At 41.3% G+C, this 25,279-nt stretch overlaps 1 protein-coding gene across 2 annotated transcripts in view; it reads left to right on the top strand.

Annotated features, from left to right (window-relative positions):
- The window catches only part of MYO16 (myosin XVI), a 517,517-nt gene that overhangs the window by 133,797 nt on the left and 358,441 nt on the right, over nucleotides 1–25,279 (top strand). The window lies entirely within an intron of this gene.

Genomic DNA, 25,279 nt, shown 5'->3' with positions numbered 1-25,279 from the left:
GAGTCTGCTCAAACTCATGTCCATTGAGTTGGTGATGCCATCCAACCATCTCATCCCCTGCTGCCCGCTTCTGCTTTTGCCTTCAGTCTTTCCCAGCATCAGGGTCTTTTCCAATGAGTCGACTCTTTGCATCAGGTGGCCAAAGTATTGGAGGTTCAGCTTCAACATCAGTCCTTCCAATGGATATTCAGGGTTGATTTCCTTTAGGATGGACTGGTTTGATGTTTTTGCAGTCCATGGGACTCTCAAGAGTCTCCTCCAGCACCACAGTCCAAAAGTATCAATTCTTCAGCACTTAACCTTCTTTATGTTCCAACTCTCACATCCGTACATGACTACTGGAAATACCATAGCTTTGACTATATGGACCTTCCTTGGAAAAGCGATGTCTCTCCCCTTTTAATACACTGTCTAGGTTTGTGACAGTATTCATATAGTTACGGTAGTCATACTTTTATTTATTTTTAAGCTACTCACATACTTTAATGTATACATTATACAATTAAGACACCAAAATATGTTGCCATAAGAAAAAAACTTTCCATTTGAATTATTTAAAAAACTATGCAGAGTGTGTATTTGCTTAAACTATTTTGTCGCTTAGTCTCAACTTCTTTCATTGGCCTACTGAGCGGGTGTGTGCTAAGCTGCTTCAGTCGTGTTCAACTCTTTGCGACCCCGTGGACTGTAGCCCACCAGTCTCTTCTGTCCATGGGATTCTCCAGGCAAGAATACTGGAGTGGGTTGTCATGCCCTCCTCCAGGGCATCTTCCGACCCAGGGATCAAACCTGGGTCTTTTATGTCTCCTGCACCAGGACACAGGTTCTTTACCACTAGCACCAGCTGGGAAGCCCCGAGGCTTGCTGAGTATAAGGGATCAAATATACTTTGTCAAAGGACAACATGTTATATGTGCTGAGGTTTATGGTATCTCATTAACAAGAAATTTGCGGATTTCTGTTTAACTTTCTAAATGTTGCCTTTTTGTAAGTATAAATTTAGTGTCTTCAACACTTTATTGTTCTCTTCAGGGAGATAGTGATTTTTCAGTGTGTAATCTGTCATTTTAATGTATTCCATCAATTTAAAATGTGCTCAATAATTCTTTTCCATCTAGAAAGCAAATTTTTTTCTAAATTGTTTTAGGGGTTTTAATTTAACTCTCTTTAAGTTATACCATGTTAGAGAGAGAAAGAGAGAGAAATTTTCTCTATATGAACAAAATATTTAAATGGGAATGCAATTCCTCTGTTAGAATTGCTACTCCTAGATAGCAGTTTTCACTAATTAGTCCACAATATGTTTTGACTAACAGTAATGTAAACGGCAGTGGAGTGACTTCCCTATGCGTTTGCTGTTTAGCATTCTACAGATGTTTTCAGCAGTGTTTGTTCCCTGTATGATTTTAGTCACTTAGTCTTTCAACAACCATATTCGGTAGGTACAAGAATGTTCTCCCCTGAGTGTGTGTGAGGACGTTGAACCTTAGAAGAATTCATTGTTTTTGTTCACAACACTACACTGTCTCTTAAGTTAGTTTCTTAAAAAAAAAGAAAATCACTTTGTTGAGATAAGAGTGACATGCAATGGTTGTACGCATTTAATGTATCATCTTCATGGGTTTGGAGAGAAATGGACATCTGAGAAACCATTACCAGCATCAAGGCCATAAACATCTATCACCTTCTGAAGTTTCCTCTCCCACTCCCCTAATCCTGTTCATTAGATTCTCTTCTTTTGTGGTGAGAACATTATAGCGCCCCTCAAGCTTATCTCTGATGGTAAAATGAGCTGAGCCCTCCACCCCACTGATCTCCTCCTTCGGCCATTTGAATTTCTTCTCCTGGGCAGGTGAACTTTCAGTCTGCTGTTAAGGGAACGGCCAAAGGACTGGACAGATATGCTCTAGTGTGTTCCCTCCTCTTTCCATGGTCAGCTCCCCTCCCTTTTTCCCCCACCTTTTTACAATTTAAAACGATTTATTCATTAGTTTACATATAAAGTACCCACCGAGAGCCTGCTTTATTCCAGATACCCAGAGTGCTTGAAAGCACAGTTATTGACCTGTAATGTCAAGCTTCATGTCTATCTCCACTCCATGTAACTCAAAGTTCTACGTCGTCACTTAGGAAAAAGGAAGCTATGAAATTATAGGAATGCGAGACTCTGTTTCCTTCTCCTGTCTCTCCAACCCCTGGTCCTTGGTTTCCTGGAAGGCTGTGGCCTAAAGTCATGAGCCAAAGCTTTGAGCTGAACTCTTCTCGTCCCACCCATCTTCCCTGGAAGGTTCCCCTTTCCCCACTGCATCTACCTTCACCCACTCTGACGATTACCAAATCATTTTTAGTTCTTTCTTCTCAGCTCCAGATGCCACCATTCTGATGGCCTCACACGTCTAACTTATGTTCAAAATTGAGTACTTGTCCCCATATTTTTCCCAATCCCAGACTCCTGTTTTCTGTTTCAGTTAATGTCACCCCCCTTCCCCACCTTCTGGTCCAGATATCTGGAGGTCACATTGATTTAGGCACACATTTGTAAAGTGCTAATGGTTGTACCTCCCCTGAATAGTTTATGGGTAATGTCAGATGTCTGCATATTATCCAGAGCCTTCTAAGAATATGCCTAAAATGCAGTGAATGCTCACTACCTATTGGATCATCTCCTAAGAGGTTCTGCTTAGAATTTCATAAGTAGATCATTGGGGACCAAGTGTGAAGCCTTGGGTCAAAGAATGCATTTCATATATTTATGTGTTTCATAGATGAAAAATGAAATGAGACTGCAGTTAGTAAAGCTCCTAGCCCTTTCCCTTCATTTACTGGATTGGCACAGAAGTTAAAATTCTGAAGTAGTTGGCTGCATCATAAATTTATTTAAATTTTAAAAATTTGTATAAAATTTATATGTATTTATTTTTTTAGTATCTAGAGTATAAATGGAGGTGCCAATTAAGATTTTTCACTGTTACCATCTAATGATACAGTCTTTTAAAAATATTGTTATTTATTTTAAAAATTTTTACTGGACTATAATTGCCTTAAAATATTGTGTTAGTTTCTGCTGTAAAACGAATCAGCTGCATGTTTACATATATCCTCTCCCTCTTGAACCTCCCTCCCATCCTCACCATTCCACCCATCTAGGTCATCATTATGAACATGACCCCTGTGCTCTGGTGGTGTTTCCCCAGTGGAAACTATGAGTTTTTACCAAATGCAGCCTTGTTCTCTCTCTCCAACCTCCCTGCCACCAGCTGCACAATTAGGCAGTTGGAAAATGATGGTCCATGGGCAAATTTAAGCTAATACGTACAGAAATGATACCAAGACTCTACCAACATGAGAACAGTGATCGAATCTAATAATTTGGTACCCAGTCCTCGTTCCCTACTTGCATTTGTTCTCAACATAATTGTGATGCGTGTTAAGTACTCCACAAGGACAAATATGCCTAGAACTTAAAATTAGGAGGATTTACTTGACATGGGCTTTCCTGGTGGCTCAGATGGTGAAGAATCTGCTTGCAATGCAGGAGACCCAGGTTGATCTCTGGGTCATAGAAGATCCCCTGGAGTAGGAAATGGCAACTCACTCCAGTATTCTTGCCTGAAAAGTTCCACGAACAGAGGAGCCTGGCAGGCTATTGCCCATGGGGTTGTAAAGAGTTGGACATGACCGAGTGACTGAGCATACACACACATTTCAAAACAGGCTATAAAATCATAAATAGCCTCAAATTTAGTGCATTTAAATTCTGTGGGATTCTGTATGAATTGAATGAGTGGCTTAGTAGTTCATCAATACCAAATGGATATTTCTGAGAAGTATTAATTATTTTAAATGCCTGCCATGTAATCACAGCTTTACTGGGTACTGAGAGTAATTGGGGGAAAAAAACTAGAGAAAAAATTGTGCTTCATAAGCAGTTATAATCTAGGTGGAAAGATACACTGTTCTTTAAAAATGAAATTAGAAGTCTATCTACTTAAAAGCAATTTCAGTGGGCATTTGTTGGGCTGAGGTGAGGAATAGATGAATCAGAAACTCTGCTCTTTGGGAAATTTTCAGAGTTCAGTAGGAAGAGATAAAGGGACTTTTTGGTTGGGAAAAACAGCTTGAAGGCAGAGAAAAAACAGGTTTCTTATAGCAGAGTGTCATGGCAGAAGTTAGCACTAAGAGTTTTAACTCTGCATTTGGAGTGATGGGTTTGATCCCAACCCCAAAACTTAGGAGGTGGGTGTCCTAGGTCAGGAACAGGCCACCTTCCTATTCTCACCTTCCTCTTCTGCAAATAAGGTTAAGAGGCAGAGATGACCATCTCGCATAAGTGGTTGTAAGGATCGGTTAAATAATGCATGCAAAGAACTTATATCTGTCATGTATTACTACAGGCATAATAAATATCCGCTGTTATTAGGCCTTGAAAGGGGATTAAGTGATGCTGTTGAAATAGGTGGAGCACTCCAACCTCAGGACCTTTGAGCATCTCAGAATTAAACAGAAAAAGGCATTTCTTTTGTAGGGAGGAGTCAGCAGGGCTAGCAGAACTTTTGTGAGGGTAAAGGCTTTAGATACACATGAACCTTCGCATTCCCAGCATGCATGTTGTCAGCCCTCTCCTCTCCATGGACAAGGACTCAAAGCTTTTGCTGGCTATCTGACGGAATAGCAATATGGCAGCAAGAGCATCAACACAGCAGCATGAGTGTAAAGGTAGAAACTAATCATTTAGGTATGCCTGCGTGCATGCTCAGTCGCTTCTGTCATGTCTGACTCTGGGCTGTAGCCCGCCAGGCTCTTCTGTTCGTGGGATTCTCCAGGCAAGAATACTGGAGTGGGTTGCCATGCCTGCCTCCAGTTAGGTATCATACCTTTCCTTTTTTTAATACCATTTCTTACATGAATATAAGAAAAAGTGTGAAAGGGAAATATTGGATTAAAAAGTACATTAAAAAATTAACCCATTAGTTTCCATATTTTAGGGGAGAGAAAGACAGGTAGTGAATTCTGGTGTGTGCAAGAAAATATTGTCTTATAGTTTTACAGCATCACTCATCTGTGTCAATGTCTTATTCTATGTGAAGTTGCTTCTTAGACTCGGTATCTTTTGACTAATGTGAATGTCTCATGAGAATTAGTGGTAGAATCTAACATCTGCAATTTCTCAGCTGCATACTCTCAAGTTTTAATTAAATTGAGGCTGAGAAAGAAAACAAGTATTTTAGTTCATTGAATTAATACGATGGCTGAGGTCTTCAATCCATCACATTTTAGATAGCTCTGCTGCCACTGGTGTAAACCAAGAGTTCTCTGAGTCGTTGTGCTTAGAATAGTCTATGGAAAAAGGAAAAAACAAAACAAACCTAGTAATTGTCATAGAAAAAAGGCTCAATCTGTCAGAGGCCCCGACTGCGGCTGAGGGTACAAAAGCAGCAGCCAGACACTCTGCAGGTCATGTTTGCCTTCAACAGTATGACTGTTGTACACTCCAAAGTAAGGTGTTTACATGGAAAATGTATATTTGCCATCTATAAGAGCAGAGAAGTCATTTAGTGCATGTAAGAATGGACAGACTATATTATCAGAGGTTTTATTGAGGATTTTCAACATGCAGACAGTTTCTAAGAATTAGGAGCTTAAGAATGCTGCTTTATGAAGCAGCGCATTGCAGACCCCCTTGGGAGGCCGCTCCCTCCGGCCTTCTCAAGGTCTTCATTCTCCCAGGTTCTCCTTCATTGTTCATAGCACAAGATCCTTTGCATGGGAAAAAATATGTTGTAATATTTTCCAAAGTGATGAGAAAAGAAAACTAAACTAAACCACACCCCTTTCATTTCATTGGTTTCTTTTTAACCAAAATTCCTCAGAATTTGTCCATGTTTTTCATTTTTTTCGTTGCACTTATCACTATGCAACAAATCCCTTGCTTGTCTTTTTTCTCCCTGTGGAATGGAGAACTACACGAGCAAATATTTTATATGGATATTCATGTTTTCTCATAAGAGATTTCTGCAACCATGCAGGTGCTTTTTGTTTCCCTTTCTGTACGTTTGGAGTGCAGTTAGGCATCTCAGAGACTTTCTCCCTGTAACTCAGTTACTCTTCACAGCCCTTCATAATTTCCTTTTTCTGGTGCTACTTTTCATTTCTCTACTTTGTGGGCCATCGACAACGCTACCCCAAGAGTGGTCCCACGAGGGCAGCATCGCCCACACCTGGGAGCCTGTTAGACATGCAGGTCGGCTGGCCTTGTCCCAGACCTGCTGAATCTGAAAGTCTGGAGTGGGCAGGAAGCTGTGTTCTAAGAGATCTTCTGGGGATTCTGCTGTGCTTCCCACTGGGCATGTCTGTCACACTTACTTTTGGGATTCACTGAAATTCTCTGTCCAAGGGACAAAGAAGGCACACATTTCACCGTCTGTGGGGCCATGACAGAGAGTAGTCCTGTCTCAGGCCCCAGTCGTCCCTGTGAAGAGCGTGATGAATCTGATCTAACAGAGATGCTGCCAGGCCTTGAGTACAAGGCTGGCTTCCTGCTCCTCTTAGTTTCTTTGTTTCTTATTCTGATCTTCATCTCAAAATGTCTGTATTCTGTTCACCTTTCAAGACTTGAATTAAATAATCTCTGATTTCTGAAACAATGTTAATAATATTTCTCCTTGGCAATACCAAAAGAAAGTCTCCTATGCATTTTATTCATGGATCTAGATTCACTTACTTACATCTGCCTTCTAATGTCCTTCTTGATATAAATGCCTATCTTCCCTATTCTGTGCAACTCACAACAAAGCTATGTCTTCAGTCGCTTTCTGTCCCAAGTTGCAGTTGCTGGTTCAGAGTAGGAACCCCTCTCTTTTCCTTCCTCACTGCAGCAGCTCCTGAGCACTAGAATAGAGTGCTACTGCCTGATTTAGCAGTGTCTGGAAATACGGAAAAAAAAAAAAGGAAAAACCCACACGTTACAACCCATGACCAAACTCTCACGGGAGGCATCTACAAGCAAAAATCTGTGTCTGATAAATGAGCTGCTTCACGTGGAATTGGCGTGTGATATAAGAAGCTGTAAGTCCACCTCATTCCAGCTGTGTAATTCTAGAAGCCATTTCTGAAGACCCTGGGGTGACATAGAGTTGACAATTGCCTCTATTTCCTTCTCAGTTGGAACTGATTCTATAGGAAAACAAGATTACCTTCTGGCTCTAATAAAATGAGGATCACAAACGCAATTTTATGTCCAAGTTGAATTTTAGGAAGATAAAGCTTGATGTTAAGCCTGAGAATTCAGGCCCTTGGCATTCATCCTCTGAATTTCCTTTCCAACTAGGACAACTGGTAGGAGCAACATGCTTTCTGCTTTTAGAAACTCTTGAGGATTTGAAGTGGATTGCCGTCTTCAACATTGCAGAAAGGGTGCATGAGCTGGATGACAATATGGTGCCTCTTGAGGAGGAATTTTACCTTTTTTTTTTTTTTAACCAACTTGTGGGATTGTCTTCAGGGGGAAACCTGTTGTGTATCTGTCTGCATGGGCTGCCATAACAAAATGCTGCAGAATGAAAGCTTTAAACATCAGAAATTAATTTTATTGCAGTTTTGGGCACATTTGCTTTCTGGCAAGAGCTCTCTTCCTGGCTTACAGATGGGTGACTTCTCCTGTACCCTTACATGACTCTCCCTTGATACCTGCAGAGAAAATGAGCTCTCTTGTGTCTCTTGATATAAGGACACCAATCCTATTAGACCAGGGTTCCACTCGTGTGGTCTCATTTAACTTTACCTCCTCAAAAGTCTCCTCCCCGGTGGTGAAGTGGTAAAGAACCTGCATGCCTTCAGTGCTGGAGACGTAAGAAATGCGGGTTCGATCCTTGGGTAAGGAGGATTCCCTGGAGGAAGGCATGGAAACCTACTCCAGTATTCTTGCCTGGGAAATCCCATGGACAAAGGAGCCTGGTGGACTACAGTCCATAGGGTCACGGAGTCAGACATGACTGAAGCGACTGAGCATGCACACGTGTATTCCAAATGCGGTTCCAGCGCGTATTAGTGCTTCAGCGTACTGATTTGGGGAGGATGCAGTTCTGTTCACAAAGGTGTATTTTGTTTGAATTCTCATTTCTTTTTAAATATTAATTCGTTAATTTTTTAGTTGGAAGATAATTGCTCTACAATGTTCTGTTGGTTTCTGCCGCACAATGCAAGTCAGCCGTCACATCTATGTGTGTGTATGTTTATCGCCTCCCTCCTGGGCCTCTTCTCCCTCTCTCGATGCAGAGCTCTAGGCTGGGCTCCCCGTGCTCTGCAGCAGTTGCACTTGTTGTCTGGTTTACACACGGTAGAGCTACTTTCTTGATTCATCCCACCCTCTCCTTCCCTCGAATTCTCATTCCCAGGACTGCTTGTTCTTGGCTCCCTGGAAGGTGGACATCAAGATGAAATTAGATGTGTAGGAGATTTGGTGGGGGAGGGGGGGACACCAGCAGGGAGAAAAGGGGAAGGATGCAGAGGCACCTGGAGGAGCCTTCAGAGCGAGATGCCGGTGTGACCCAGCTGTGTTGGTGAGCTGAGGCTGCCGTGGCTTTCGAACACAGGCTGGCGGCCGGATGACAGGCAGATGTTTCCTCGTGTTTCTGAAGCCTTGAAATCGAGGATCAAGGTGTCAGCGTCATGCAAGTCAACTCGACATCTTTGAGTTTCAAGTTTCTTACCTGTTAAATGGAGTTGATACTAGTTTGCAAGCGTGTAAAGATTGGACATTGGGTAGATACTTATTAAATGGTAGCTGTCTTATTGTTCAGAATGAGCATTGTCACTATACTTGTTATAACTCATAATTATCACTAGGAAGATATGATTAAAATAGTGCCCTAAACTACCGTGACACTTTTAAAACTTTAGGTTACAAGCTTTAAGAACATAGAGTGTTGACTTGACATTTGAAGTTTAACTAAATTTTATTTTCGTAGTTTAAACAGTTTTCAAAACTGCTAATCATGTCACAATTGGGGATTTAATTTTGAAATTTTATGTGATACCACAATTTTTAAGAACCTTCAAAAATACATTGAAGACAATTGTAAATTTAGCTATTGCAGTGTGCATGTGTTTATCTTTAAATGTCACAGTTAGACCTTTTTTAAATCATACTTGCTAATGAAGTTAATTTTAATTGACCCCCAAATTTTATCAAGGGGCTATATTACAGGAATTAAAATTAATCATTTTACTCAAATGCCTCACAAAAACCTTTTAGTGAGTAATAGACATTTTTGATTATCCTTGCCATGACTATGTTTGGTAAGAATTCAATACACTTTCATTGTCAAAGTGTATCTTTGTTAAACCAGACAAATACCCTATATCCTTGCCTATTCTCTTTTCATTAACAATCATTTCTTATAAAGTGTATGAACACGCAATCTCTGAAATATGAAGGATAAAAACACAATAGTAGCTAGAGGGGAAGGCAGGTGGGGGGTGGTTGGAGGGATAAATTGGGAGATTGGGATTGACATGTACATACTACTCTATATAAAAGGGATAACCTGTAAAGACCTACTCTAAGCACAAGGAACTCTTTTCAACACTCTGTAATGACCTAAATGGGAAAGGAATATAAAGAAAGAGTGGGTATAGGTACATGTTTAACTGATTCACTTTACTGTACAGTAGAAGCAAACAAAACCTTGTAAATTATCTTACTCCAATAATATTTTTTAATGTTAAAAGAAAAACCACGATAGTGATCTAGAAGTGGAAGTGGAAAAGCCCCTGAAATACCAAACCGGACTTGGAAACACCCCACAGCCCACTCAGCAGTGGATGCTTCATTTCTAACAAAAAAGCACCAATTAACTGAGGAACAGTGAGATTAACATGATACAGAAACCATCTTCTAAATAAAATTCTGTAACAACTTTCAGTGGGGACTGAGAATGTCACAGAATATAATGAATTATGTATGTGCCTGAGTGATTTTACCATTCTGTCCATCAGCCAGCTCTCAGCTCATTTTCCACTGTTTTTCTCTCAATATTGTTTAAAATCTCTATTTTCCCGCTTAGTAAGTCCAGTGCCTTCCACGAGGCACCCTCCAATCCTGTTCATGTAAAGGTCAGGTTACTGTCTTAGAACATGGATACCATACAAAACAGAACAAAAATGCTCTTGTAGGAGTTTCTGTGAGTGCTTCTGACTGAGGCATAGGTTTGCGAGACAGAGTGCACCAACTGTTTCTTAGATTTCTCTCTTTCTACTGGCTTTTCCTGCTTTTCTTTCTTTCTGCTATTTTGCACAACAGTGGTTAAAATTGAAATTCCCGCTGTTTTATTTGACAATTTATTTGCATATTTCTTCCCCTACTTCCAAGTTCACCTCCTACTCAAGAACTGGAAGAGGGCTGGCTGTAGATGTCAGACTCATTGTTTAGCCAAAGTCCATTCATTTTCATCAATCTTTATCTGATGGAGAAACACGCTTGCAGAATATATAACAACCCAATTGACTCTTCTCATTAATTTCTTTGTTTTCACTCATAACTTAGTGAACATCAGTGACAAGTTGAAATACTCTCAGAACCACCACCATAATTTTTATGTTTGCTGCTGCTGCTTCTGCATCACTTTAGTCGTGTCCGACTCTGTGCGACCCCATAGACGGCAGCCCACCAGGCTTCCCATCCCTGGGATTCTCCAGGCAAGAACACTGGAGTGGGTTGCCATTTCCTTCTCCAATGCATGAAAGTGAAAAGTGAAAGTGAAGTCGCTTAGTCGTGTCCGACTCTAGCGACCTCATGGACTGCAGCCCACCAGTCTCCTCCATCCATGGGATTTTCTAGGCAAAAGTACTGGAGTGGGGTGTCATTGCCTTCTCCGAATTTTTATGTTTGGGCGATACTTACTATGGATTGAGTTGGCCAGGCCAGCATTAACTCTGACCATGCCCGCAAAACAGGAGACCCAGGTTTGATTCTTCGGTCAGGAAGATCCCCTGGAGACGGGACTGGCTACTCACTCCAGTATTCTCTACTGGAGAATTCCATGGACAGAGGAGCCGTCCATGGGGTCACGAAGAGTCGGACTGGACTGAGCGACTAACACTTTCACTTTTTACTTTCAATGGTCTTCTATCTGGAGTTTCTACCTTCAATATTTCATTCTTCTGATATCTCACACACTCAAATTGCTGTTCCCCAAAGATCCAGCAATGCCACTCCTAGCCTCAGAAGCCTACCTGCCATTTTTTTCTGGAAGAATGAAGATACTCTCTCATGTTGTGTAGTTTCAAGATTTTTGTAACCTGATCTCAGCATGGTTTTCAATATCTTTAATTTCACTACAACTTAAGTCCCTGCTCTAAGTCTTCTCTCTGGGTTTATTCAAATACATCTCACTTTGTTTTCTTTCTTTTTTTTTTTTTTTTGGCTTCTCAGCTTTCTTCATAGTACTGGTTCCAATGCAAAGACTTTTCCCTCTTCTCTCAACCTCTGCTGTGTTCCTCCACTAAATAAAATATCTGTAACCAAAAACCTGCTAAAATATTCCACCACTTTCCTCTTTTTTCCTCTCTTTTCTCTTCCAAAAGTCTCCAGATACTCAAAAGTGTGAAATTGTGTTTTCCTTGATTGATAAGCTTGTTTTCACGAATCACTCTGGGGTGGGCTTTACGAGTTTTCTGTTGCTCAGTGGTTGGATCGCATCACGGACTCAATGGACGTGAGTTTGAGCAAGCTCTGGGAGATGGTGAAGGACAGGGAAGCCTGGGGTGCTACATAGTCCATGGGGTCACAAAGAGTCAACCTGACTGCGCGACTGAACAACAATGATTATTCTGTAACAAATTAATCACCCACATAGCCCCTTAAGGCACACACTTGGTATGTCTCAGTTTTTGTGGTTCAGGAATCTGACCGTGGCATCACTGAGGCTGTTACTTAGGGTCTCAAGTGGCTGTGGTTAAGCTGAGGGTGGGCTGTCGTGGAGACTTGACTGGAGAAGAACCTTCTTACAAGCTGACTAGTTCCCTGGGGGTTAGGACTAAGGGCCCTGGCTTCTTGCAGGATGTCTCGGGTCCTAGATCCCATCTTCTTCTTGGCAAGCCGCCTCTCAGCTCAGTCTGAGGCCAAATTCAAATAGAGTCTCTAGAGTGAATCTGTCAAGACAGTCACGGAACTGATGTCCCAGAACCTTGGTGACAAGTCACAGTCTCAACCATGTTCAAAGAGAGAGAGTCATAACAGATATGAACACCAGAGGGCGGGTCACGGGAGGGGGGTGCCCTCGGGAATGCCTCCCAACCATACTGCTGTGCCTTCTCCATGAGTGGAGCCTGGTTATGAAGACCTATGTCTGAATTTCTGTCTCACTTTCTCTGTTTCCTTGTCTCTCACACACACAGAGGCATGCACTGACTCCTTTTGATCATTTGAATTCCACGTCCTTGAAGAGATTCATTCAAAATTTTTTTTCATTAATCTTAAATCTTTTTCATATAAAAGTTCCTAAATGTATTTTCTATTAATTGAACTTAACTGCTAAAGGTTCTAAGCGAACCTTTTAGAAGTAAGCAAATTAGCTACAATTCAAGCCATTGAAACTCTTCTAAACTGTTCACAGCAACCACTTTGAAGAAATGATCCTCTGGTGATATATGCCACCCCAACATGCAAAATCTTATTCTTTACTGCATACATATTTTTCCTTCTTCTTTTAGTAGTGCTATGTGGTTTGAAAAATTTAAATTAGACCATTAGTTCATGGAAAAGAATTTACAAAGATGCTCTGTTATCCATGCTAACCTTTACCTATGCTGTTGATTATAATCTTATTTTACAAATGTATTTTAGCCAAATAGTTCTTTTAATCTTTATTCTAAGTCACCTTTTTACTTTTTTATATATTTATTATAAAACCAAAAAAAAAAAAGAAAAGGTCTGTTGAAAAACAGCAACTAGATGATGCTCTTTGTGAGATCAAGATTGAAGAGCAAACAAAAACTCCTTTTGAGAGGAAAAAGACAAAACTTAAAACATTTTTAAGAGTAGATAAGTTAGACAAGACTAGGCTGTTAGGCGCATGCGGAGGATGACCATGACCTGTGAAATACATTGAACCGATTAGTATATCTGTGCAACAGGGGACAGTCAGCTTTTGTGCTACATTCATGTTTCCTGCATGTGTTCTGTAAATTTTGTTCTACATAATTTAGACAATTTTTAAATTAAGCTACTTTAACTGATTGCTCTGATAATCAGGGTTGATTGTAATCAGTGAAATTAAAATAATGATACTAGCAGAAAATACTTGATCTCTGTCGTGCTCTCTCTCTCTCACACACACACACGCTCATATAATCATGCTGTAAAATACCATGTCTGTCTGGCCTTTTGTGTGTGGGGGAGGCTTTATCTTAGAGTGTTGCTGGTGGACCATACATCTCTCCATCTTCTCTGTGGTGTTATCTGGTAGCTGCCTCACTTGCTCACCAGCTGTACCGTTCTATATTTCCTCTATATCTGCATCTCATTGCTTCCCTGAAGTCACCTCAGCCCCTTCGTTCCTTGCAATCTCATTTGTCTGTTTTCCTTTGACTCACTCTTTAATCCCTTAATCTTCTAGATAGCTGCCTATCTTCATGGTCAACTGTACTGTAGACTAAAGCTGCCAATGTACTAAGTGTCTCAACGTTGCTAAGTCTTTTTAATCCAATAAAAATAATAAGCATCTTTTTCTTAGTTTGGAGCTTAAATGTGTTTTATTACATAGACATTTTAGTATACATTTTTATTGTAAATACCTTTTTTCCTAACCTCAGTTCTGTGATAATCTAAAAATACTTTTTGATGATTTGAATATATGGGTTCTAGTCCCAACTGCACAAGCCTTGGGAACTAACACTTAAATCCACTAGACAAAAACTTGAAGCAGTGATGAGCAATGCATGTGTCAGCCCAAAACTCTGAACATGGCTTAGAGAATGATAAAACAATGTTTGTTAGAACTGAATGGACTGTTATGGTCTGAGAAAAATGAAGCTTATTTAGTACATGGAGGTGAATAATGGGTTAATTTGAACAAAAAATCATTTGGTAGCAACGTTGCTGGATGACTTAAGGTGAGAAGGGGGACACGTTTAATCAGATTCTCTTACAGGTAGTTTTCAAAGCACAACTTTCTCCCACCTTGGGGTTTTTGTGGTTCCTCCACATTGTGTGGAGAAGGCAATGGCACCCCACTCCAGTACTCTTGCCTGGAAAATCCCATGGATGTAGGAGCCTGGTGGGCTGCAGTCCATGGGGTCGCACAGAGTCGGACATGACTGAGCGACTTCACTTTCACTTTTCCCTTTCATGCATTGGAGAAGGAAATGGCAACCCATTCCAGTGTTCTTGCCTGGAGAATCCCAGGGACGGGGAGCCTGGTGGGCTGCCGTCTATGGGGTCGCACAGAGTCGGACACGCAGCAGCAGAAGCCACATTATGTGGTACCCGACGTGCATCTGTGTAGCCAGCAAAGGGATCAGACGCAAAAGAGCAGTGAAAATCACAAGGAGTTTTAAATCCTGCCCTGAACTTAACCAGGTGGAGGCTGAATTAATAAGTTAAATGTAAAAAAAAAAAAAAAGACACATGTAGTTAGGTTAGTTGATTTCCTTTTGGGAAGGGTAGAGTCTTCCTAACATAGAATAAATACAATTTAATATTTTTATTTGAGTTTGTATCTCAAAGTTGGCAGTGAATCTCAGATTTACATAGCAGTTTGTGTAGCAATGGTCCAGAGCAGGGCTATTTTTGGGCAACATAGGACATCAATATGGCCAAATTTCAACTCGTCTCACTTTTGTGTTTAATGAATTAATATTCATAATATATTGTGCTTCTGAAAAGATTGAAAACTTTTATGGGTACTCTTTTATTTTACAAAGAGAAGGCCACATAACCAGCAAAGTCATAGCCCCAAAACACACATCCCGAATAGGTAGGAAAATTGGCGGCCAGGAGAGTGTCGATGAAGTTGTACCAGTTCTTCACATTCACATTTTACACAAGCTCCCGTCACTGCTGTACTTAATGTAACTAAGCGTTTTTACATGTCCTGAGTTAACATTCCCTCCTGTTTGTAAAAGGATGATTCTTACTGTAATTGTAGGTTTTGATTAATTTTAACTTGACAAGATATTAACAAATTATTTATACAGGTTTTTAATTTACTTTCTCTCATATCCAAATTAGAGTCAATCTACTTGCCATAAATGGGCATGGTTCTGTTTTCTAATATTTTCAGGTAAATGTTGGCCAGAATAGCTGCCTGTGTAATTGAAGTAAGTGTGAGGCTCAGGAATGTGTTTGACTCTCCTTCATTTATTTCTCACAGAAAGAATGTATTTTGGATGGTATGTATTTTGTGGCCTTCCAGTTTTTGGCCCGTTAGATTATTTTTTTTTTCTTCTTCTTCTTTCTTTTTTTAACTTCATAGCCACACCCTGAAGCATGTGAGATCTCAGTTCCCCGACCAGTGATTGAACCTGCCCTGTCTGCACTGGAAACGCAGAGCCTTAACCACAGGGCCACCAGGGACATCCCAGGATTGTATTCTCAGTAGCAGAAAGAAAAGTTGAAAACCATCCTGGTCTGAATAGTGTAAAAAAGTAGTGAGGGGAGAGAAAGAAACACGAAGTCTGAGCACAGGCCATTTCATCACTTGGGCTTCTGTTTACTGTTTGTGTTATTAGGATTCTTTTGGTCTTGAGTCCAGAGTGGTGGAGGATATAGCTCCTCACTTGTTTAGCCATTCTAATATCTAGCTAAGTCAATGTTATTTCTGGTTTGAAGAGAGGTGACTTTTGCAGTCCACACTCTCATGGGTTACATGTTTAATGAACATAAATAGGCTAGAAAAAGAGCCGCGTCTGTTACTGCGGCCACATTCCTGAACTTTCAGGAAGGCCTGCTCCGCACAGGTGTTGACCTCGGTTTAGAGGTTGACTGGATGACAACACAGAAGTGCCCTTCTCAGATCCAAAAGCGGATTTGTCATTAGTGTCTCTACGTTAAAAGGCACTGCTTTCAGTGGCATTTTGAAACATCCCTAAAGCCTAACTTGTTGGACACTTGCCTCTGCCTTTTTGTTTTCCCCTCACACTTAATAACGAGCTTCCCTGGTGGCTCAGATGGTGAAGAATCTCTCTGAAATGTAGGAGACCCCAGTTCAATTCGTGGGTCAGGAAGATCTGCTGGAGAAGGGATAGGCTACCCACTCCAGTATTCTTGGGCTTTCCTGGTGGCTCAGCTGGTAAAGAATCTGCCTGCAATGCCAGAGACCTGGGTTCAATCCCTGGGTTGGGAACTTTCCTTGGCAAAGGGAAAGGCTACCCACTCCAGTATTCTGGCCTGGAGGATTCCATGGACTGTATAGTCCACGGGGTCGCAAAGAGCTGGACACGACTGAATGACTTTCACTTCACTTAATAATGGAATTTTAAACACATAACGTCACGAGTCAAATGTAAATGCTCAGTATAGATTTCAGCTAAATAAAGAGCTGGGTACCAGGAACAGATTTTTCTTCAAGACCTGCTCTTTAAGGAATGATATCCATGATGCATGCCTTATGTTTCCTTGATTTTTCATGAGACAGAAATGTCCTCAGTACTTCTGAGACGAACAGAGGTATTTGGGATTCATTGGCGTAACTTAGCCTGCGCACAGAATGCTGGATTTCAAGAGTATTTAAGACACAAATTGAAATCGGTTAATTAAAATAAAGTATGCAACATGCAGGGACATGAAAAACTGTTGATTTTGCGTTTGTAGGGCAGTTCTTTTCTGTGAAGACGTACCTCTGATAAATAGATTTTTATGGTAGCTTCTGAGGTCATGAGCACCAAGGCAAGGGCGGGCTCACTCTGTTTTGTTGAGTGTGGAAGCCTCTGGCAAGTATTGAAATTGGAATTGATCATTTCTTAGGGGCAGTGTTTATCTCTTTCCTAAATGTGTCACATGGTACATATTTTTCCACATGAGCATCTCTGGGGACAACAGTTACAAATGCTTAATGGCATACAGGTCAGAGCATAAAAAAGAAAATTGTACTGATGAATGAGACTCAGAAAAAAAGGTAGACATTGCAATAGTAACCTGGGAAATATCGGAGTCAAGTAACGACTAACATGTGGTTTATTTGATGCTGAGTTGAAAACTGTAAAAAGTAGTGTCTAGGGTGCTAGACTTGAACACCCCTGCTGAGTCATTCTTAAGTGACCAGAAACTATACTTCTGAACTCAGAACTGCTCTCTATGTACATCCTTTTGGCTAAACATACCTATTTCAGCACATTGGAGGAAAATTTTCCAAAATGATATTTTACAGATAAGAAGACTTTATTATCACTCAGAATTATTCCCATGCTGCTTCAGAGTTACTGAGAAACACAAATAGGATTTATGCAAATAAAACTATTTCTGTTTTTCATTCTATATACATTTTTTGCATAGGTTCCCTGGTAGCTCAGTTGGTAAAGAATCCGCCTGCAATGCAGGAGACCCTGGTTCAATTCTTGGGTAAGGAAAATCCACTGGAGAAGGGATAGGCTACCCACTCCAGTATTCTTGGGCTTCCCTGGTGGCTCAGCTGGTAAAGAATCCACCTGCAATGCAGGAGACATGTGTTTGAACCCTTGGGTTGGGAAGATCCCCTGGACTCCAGTGTTCTGGTCTGGAGAATTCCATGGACAGTATAGTCCATGGGGTCACAGAGAGTCAGACATGACTGACTTTGAGTTTCACTTTCATACAAAGGTTAAAGATATAATAAAGCATATGTGGTTTAAGAAGGTTATAAAGTTCAATAAGAGCATCACAGTAGGAGGATTATAGCTTTTTATTGTGATAAAATCCATCTAAAATACAACTGCCCATTTTCATTGTTTTAAAATGTACCATTTAGCACATTCACGATGTTCTGCATCTATCACCACTATTTAATTTTAGGACATGCATGCCATCACCCCAAGTGGAAATGCTGAATTCTTTAGACACTCAATCTCCATTTCACCCTCGCTCAGCCAGTGACAACCACCAGACTGCTTTCTATCTTTATGAATTTCCTTCCTCTGGATATTTCATATAAATGAAATCACACACTATATAGCTTACTGTGTCTGGCTTCTCTCACTTAGTTTTTAAATATTCATTTATGTTGTAACATTAACCTCAATACGTATCAATAACCTCAGATATGCAGATGACATCACTCTTATGGCAGAAGGCGAAGAAGAACTAAAGAGCCTCTTGATGAAAGTGTAAGAGGAGAGTGAAAAGTTTGGCTTAAAACTCAAAGATCATGGCATCTGGTCCCATCACTTCATGGCAAATAGATGTGGACGCAATGGAAACCATGAGAGACTTAATTTTTTTGGACTCCAAAATCACTGCAGATAGGAACTGCAGCCGTGAAATTAAAAGACACTTGCTCCTTGGAAGAAAAGCTGTGACCAACCTAGACAGCATGTTAAAAAGCAGCAACATCACTTTGCCACCAAAGGTCTGCCTAGTCAAGGCTATGGTTTTTCTACTAGTCATGTTTGGATGTGAGAGTTGGACTACAAAAAAAAGCTGAGCACTGAAGAATTGGTGCTTTTGAACTGTGGTGTTGGAGAAGACTCTTGAGAGTCTCTTGGACTGCAAGGAGATCCAACCAGTCCATCCTAAAGGAAATCAGTCTTGAATATTCATTGGAAGGACTGATATTGAAGCTGAAACTCCAATCATTTGGCCACCTGATGTGAAGAACTGACTCATTTGAAACGACCCTGATGCTGGGAAAGACTGAAGGCAGGAGAAGGGGATGACAGAGGATGAGATGGTTGGATGGCATCACCAACTTGATGGACATGAGTTTGAGTAAACTCTGGGAGTTGGTAATGGACAGGGAAGCCTGGCATGCTGCAGTCCATGGGGTTGCAAAGAGTTGGACATGACTGAGCGACTGAACTGAATTGATCTTGTAACATAAATTTATTTCCTGTTTCATAGCTAAACAATTTTCCATTATGTAGCTCTAACTCCCTTTCTTTACTCATCAGGCATTGATGGGCATTTGGGTTGTTTTCACCTTTTGGCTGCTCTGAATTCTCGTTCCCGTTTCATTGGTCTATTTATCTGTCTTCAGTCAGCTCCACACTGTTTTGATTACCAAAGCTTTGCAGTAAGTTTTGAAATTGTAAACTGAGTCATCCCACATGCTTTATCTTTTTCTTTTTTCCGTTCTTCCTTTTTCAAGATTATTTTGGCTATTTGAGTCTCCTATGAATTTTAGGACCTGCTTGTCTTTTTTCTACAAAAAATGCTATGGGTTTTGATAGGGAGGTATTTTGGCTTTTTGATAAGAAAATGTCCTGTAGAATGAAGGAGCACCTTGCCACTTCATATCTTCATTTTTCATTGTTCTCACTGATATTAGTTGTAGCAGGTAAATTTACCAAAAAAGAGTTACTACTTGGGCTTCCCTGGTGGCATTAGTGGTAAAGAACCCGCCTGCCGATGCAGGAGACATGGGGCACGGGTTCAGTCTCTGGGTTGGGAAGATGCCCTGGAGTAGGGCGTGGCAACCTACTCCAGTATTTTTGCCTGGAGAGTCCCATGGGCAGAGGAGCCTGGTGGGCTGTGATCCATCGGGTCACAAAGAGTCAAACATGACTGAAGTGACTTAGTATGCATGCAGTTACTACTTAGTAACCAACATTTCTAAACTTGAGTACTCTAGAGAATGTTCCTTCGCAGGGCTTCCTATGAGGACGCAACTTAGAAGCCATAGTAATGTTTTGTTTCAGTCTTCCTTGACCCTGTTGATTTCAAATGTGAAATCTTTGTGAATACAAAACCCCTGTTATCACGAGAACCACGTGCGAGCAGAGATGGCCGTGCAATCAGACGTCCACCCCAGCTCCTGTGATCAGCAAAGCACTTGCTGTTGTCAAGTTGCTATCAAGTTACCATCATCGATGTGCTGATTGTCCTCAGCACAGGTAAATCTGTCGTGTCTAGACACTTACAGCGATGACTGACATCACCATTGGTGTGGTGCTGGTTGGTGATGGTGGGGATGTGCAGGGGAGACAGCTGCAGATCCTATTGACAATGGATTTGCATCCATTTTTACCCCAATAGCTGACGGTTTAGAGACTGAATGTTTCTTTTTAAATATCAAATCATGGCCCCCACACAGACATTGCGATGGAACTTCTGTGGCAGCTTGATGATGAAGCCACAAATATACAATAAATGCTGAATCGGTTCCAAGCAGCAACACTCTAAAAGGAGCCTCGGCTTCATTATTCTGTTTGGTCCCCAGATGGCTGTTTTTCCTTGAGCTGTTTCCTTGCAGATTTTATTGTAACAGACTCTGAGTCAAGGTGCCTTTTCACTTGCCTGTCAGTTCCAACCACGTTGTTATAAAGTTGTTATGAACTGGAACCTTTTTGAAGAAAGTATTTGAACCTGAATTGGGACAGGTTCCCACAAAATTGGTAATTGTCAGGACATTGCTGTAGATCTTGAATCCTGTTGCTGCTCCCGAGTTGGAGATGACCCTTCCAGTCTCTTGTCACATGAGAGGTAAAGGGTCCTGATGCTCTTCACGGTTAAGAACACAATCCTTGAAGCCACGGGCTTTACACCCATCATGCTACCATCACATAGCTGAAAAGCCTCAGTGTCCTTATCAATTGCATTGACACGTATGCAAGTAGAGTATTTGTGTCACAGAGTTGGGAGAATCAAAGTAATTCTTATACTAAAGCACTGAGAGCAGTATCAGATCCCTGCACACTTCGGAAAGCTCAGTGTGTGCTTACCATGCATTTATATTTTCTTTATTATATCTTTACATCTGGGTATCTTACAATGTCATTTTTAACCCTTAGCACAGGCTTACAATGTAGCACAGTCTGCTGTTTGTATATGTGAGGCATGTACTGTTTCTTTCTTTAGTCAGTAGTCAATTCTGTCTTATTCTTGCTCTGGATCCATGGTGTTTAGGGGCAAACCAGCCCATAACCAGTCTGTGGTTCCACTTTAGTTCTGATAGGGTGAACAATGCTTAAGAAAACGGTCTTTGTATCTAGGAGGAGAAAATGCCAGATTTGCCTTCTTTTTCTCCTGAGTTTGAAGCCTGCCTGGGTGAGGGGGGCTGGAGTTTATTCACTGGTTTCACTGTGGCAGGAAGGGTGCGCTGCAGCTGCTGGGTGCAGAGTCAGTCGTTCCTGGATATTCTCGGACACCGTTCCTTACCCACCTCACGCTTCTCCACCGTGGTGCTTCCTGTACCATGCTGGTGGCTATTCTCACAGCCCCTGAGAGCCGAGTGCTGAAATGTCAGCAATTAATGGGTTGGATGTAAAACAGTTTTTAAGAAAAAAGCAAACCTATATTAACAATTAAAGTATATAAACTTAAAATTAAGTACTGAATTGTAATTAACTCATTATTACTTGCTGCTAAGTTGCTTCAGTCATGTCCAACTCTATGTGACCCCATAGATGGCAACCCACAAGGCTCCCCCATCCCTGGGATTCTTCAGGCAAGAACACTGGAGTGGGTTGCCATTTCCTTCTCCAATGCGTGAAAGTGAAAAGTGAAAGGGAAGTCGCTCAGTCGTGTCCGACTCTTAACAACCCCATGGACTGTAGCCTACCAGGCTCCGTCGTCCATGAGGTTTTCCAGGCAAGAGTACTGGAGTGGGGTGCCATACTTAGATCGTAATAAACACAAAGGTAAAACTCAAAGCTCATCGCTTCCTAATCAGTTCTCTACATTCCCTCTCCTTTTTTGCTGTCAACGTTTTGTCTCTTTTGTCTGTGTGATAGAAATGCCTCAGAACTGTGAGCTGAGTCACATAGCCTCCAAACTCTGGGTTCAGTGACACCACACCCTGGTAGCTTGGGCTCAGCCATGGTGGGAGATTTACACCAAAAGAACTGGCCAGTGCTAGAAATCGGAGCTTGAATTATTATCCTGACTGGTAGAATCCAAGAAGTGGTGGAGAAACTGTTGATGATGCAGGTTGTACTTTAAAATGTACTGCGTCAGTGGCCACTATATTGTGAAAAGCACAAAGATGTCATAAAATATGATTACATTGTTCAGAAACTAATATCTGATTAGCAAAGATGTCGCTCAGGTTGTTTATAAATTCCTGAAGTTCTGACATCCTTCACTGTTTCACTTCAGTCTTACTCAGAAGCCAGCAGACGTGTTCTGTGAAGGTCAGTTAGCAAGTATTTTAAACTTTAAGGGTCACATACAATTTGGGTTACACATTCTTCTTGGATTTTTTGTCTTTTTTAAAAAATTGTTATCTTTTCCTCACACACCTTTCAGAGCTGTAGAAGTCATTCTTAGCTTAAGGGCTGTATGCTGACAGATTTGGCCTGACAGCCAGAGTTTCCTGATCCCTGGCTCATACTCATTAATTTCAGTGAAAATATCAACCAGAATATTAAGGTCCCACTCATTAATTGGAAACAAAGATTGACTGTGTGGATACAAATGTTAAGTAAAAATCACAATCATTTTGTGAGAATCATTTGATTATATGGAACTTACAACAAATTGTGGGCTGCACAGCCTATACAGCAGCAAATTCCTAAATGCTTATCCATCTGCCCACCCATCCATCCATCTGCCCGCCCACCCATCCATCCATCCGCCCGCCCATCCATCCATCCGCCCGCCCAACCATCCATCCACCCACCCATCCATCCATCCATCCACCATCCCATCCATCCATCCATCTGCCCGCCCATCCATCCATCCATCCACCATCCCATCCATCCATCCATCCACCAGCCCATCCATCCATCCATCCACCATCCCATCCCTCCATCCATCCACCAGCCCATCCATCCATCCATCATCTAGACACCTCCATCCATCCTTGAGCATTCACCAGCACATCATTGTGGCCCACCTGCTCCTGTGGAAACACAAACATTTAGTCCATAGCACCTACCTAAGGATTTTTTTACTTCTTTGCTTAATAGGCTATGATCCTCTTCATTGGCCACAGAATGATGCCCGCATCTTGCAGTGTAATGTAAAATATCCCACAACACATTCCTCCAAGTCACACACAGCCTTCTACTCCTGACTGTTGCTTGCTCCCCCCTTGCTCATCATTCTCCCATCATCTCCTCCATTGGCCTCTTCTGCCCCTTTATTCTGCCTGATAAATTGTATACTCCTCTTTCAATAAATATTGGTAAATTTGCATTGGCTTACATCCTATACTTAAATTCAGCATTTAATAATCAGAAAGTTTTGAGAAAATTTAGAATAAACCTTAAGGTATGTGTTTATTGATACATGATTATTGGTTTCATAACTTAAACTGTGGTTTTGCTAATAAAAACCATTTAGTGACCCCTGACCAGGGCCAGGAAGCTTGATCAGATTGCTATATGTGTTATTCCATTGAATTCACACTACACGCTCATCGTGGGAGTCCAAAAATTGTCTATTATTTTGCTAACAGAAAACTAAGACGTAGAGAGAAGTCCATTAGCTTTTCCAATGGGGCTCAGTCTCAAATGGGTCAAACTGCAAGGCCAGTGTATCACTGATTTATATAATGTATAGTTCACCACATGTGTGCATGGTGGGTTCTTTGTAGAAATATAATAGCATTTTACTAACATTTTAACTAGTAACATATAATCTTCCTCACTATTGGTAGTGCGATCAAACCAACACAAGTTCTTTGTTGTAAAGACCATAAAGCACCAAGGAGGTTTCAGCCAGTTCAAGATGAATAATTTCATTTGTTAAGCAATAATTATTAGGGTAAAAGTGCTATTTTCATTCTGAGAAAACTATTGGTAAATATAGTTAAGGAACTTTCAGTTTTCATGAACACAGTTTCTAAAATTAAGAGTGGGAAGTATATGAGGGAGTAAGACATGCATGCACTTACTACATGTATGTGCAGAAGAAGACTGAGAAAGGGAGCAAGGGAGCCCGTTGACATACAGCCGGGGAACAGGGTGGTTCATAGCAGCTCAGAGATGGGAAGAGAAGCCAAGGCCTCACCTTCCTGGACTATCCTGTAGAGGGCAGACAAGGGAGATACCTGTGTCTGCAAATGGATGACCCATATAATGCCAGGTATATACCTTTGTCTAGGTTACAAAAAGAGTTAAATTATTAAAGAAAGAACATCATCAAGCAAAGCTGTTGGGTGAATGAATAATGTAGACATGCTTCTATGGAGACACTTCTTTGTGGAAGAGGACTGGGAGGACCAAGCTGTGAGGTCAAGGAGCCAGGCCAAATGTCACTGTTGGTCTGAGAGCAGGAATGCATCGGACTTTCCCAAGGAGAGAGATTTGGACAGGGATGCTCCCATTTCAGGAGAGGCTGTTTGGAGACTGCACTGGGCTGGGTGTGGGTTTGTCAGGCCCGTGGGGCTGGCACGCCTCCTCTTCATCCCTCATGCAAGCGTCTCGGAAGAGACTGTCTGGGAGAGAAAGTGGTGTGAGAGGAGCTGTGTCTGTCCTCTGTGATGTGCAGTTAAAGTTGGGGAAGATGGTAACAAACCAGAGACTGGAACACAGTCAAGACTTGGGGTGACAGGTATGTCAAGTGGGGTGACAAGGACTGTGTCTGTGTTCTAATAACATGAACAAGTTACAGAGAAAGTTAGTGGAAAGAAGTTTGCTCTAGAAAGTATGAGTTTGAATCTTAGTCATTTTTGTACAGTTCTGTATAATAACAAACTTGAAGAACTGTTGCTTTAGTTATCTATTTGTGGACAAGGCATGCATGGCTCTTTATGAAAACTACGATACTGCTCTTAACAGTGGGAACTGGAATAGTGTCTTGGGGAATGGATGGGTCTCTTGGAGCCCACAGAGTGTCACAGAAGATGTATTAGCAACACAATCTGTCTCCCAAGGCCTGTTGCATTCCACGCCCTACCCGGCCCACCTCTGCTGTTCAAATGGAAACACGGGTCACCTTCCAGCTGTGCCGTTATCCTGACGAGTGGCATCTATTTTGAGCTGTCTGACATTGCTAATTTAGCTACAAATGGCTTTGGGAGAATGATGGAAGTGGGGCCAAGGGGTAATTGCACGAAGGAAAGTTTAATGTGCAAAGTGTCAGCTTTTATTGTTTTAAGCCAATGAGTCCTAATGAGTTTAAAAAAATAAGAGTGAGCTAAAGCATACATGAGCTGAGTGAAGTGATTCCCTTCTTTTTGCTTATTTCTCCTTGATCTATGATAGA

The sequence above is a fragment of the Bubalus bubalis genome, chromosome 13 (genome assembly GCF_019923935.1).
Source record: "Bubalus bubalis isolate 160015118507 breed Murrah chromosome 13, NDDB_SH_1, whole genome shotgun sequence".
Lineage (NCBI taxonomy): Eukaryota > Metazoa > Chordata > Mammalia > Artiodactyla > Bovidae > Bubalus > Bubalus bubalis.
Note: the sequence above shows the minus strand (reverse complement) of the source record. Positions and strands in the feature narration are given on the sequence as shown.